Consider the following 317-nt stretch of genomic DNA (forward strand, 5'->3'; position numbering starts at 1 on the left):
CCGCGCAGCGTGTCGAGTCCGCAGCCTCTGAGCTAAGCACGAGCCCCCTGGCTCCCACCGCAGCTCGCTTTCCATTGGCCGGCCGGCCCGCGGGCGCTCCCGCCCCGCCCCCCCAATTGGCTAAGGCCGCGGAAAGCCCCGCCCCCCGCCTCCCGGCGCGAGAGCTGCCGCTGACATCACGGGGCCTGAGGCGGCGGTGGCCCCCTAGCCCAACCCCGCATCCCCCAGAGGCAGAAGCGGCGCCTCGGTGCCCCGCTAAGGATGCTGCGCACCGTGCCGGGCGCTCCCCGCCGCCTCCGTCGCAGCGCCTCCGCCCC

Source organism: Nannospalax galili, unplaced genomic scaffold, assembly GCF_000622305.1.
Source record: "Nannospalax galili isolate Female #2095 unplaced genomic scaffold, S.galili_v1.0 scaffold634, whole genome shotgun sequence".
NCBI lineage: Eukaryota > Metazoa > Chordata > Mammalia > Rodentia > Spalacidae > Nannospalax > Nannospalax galili.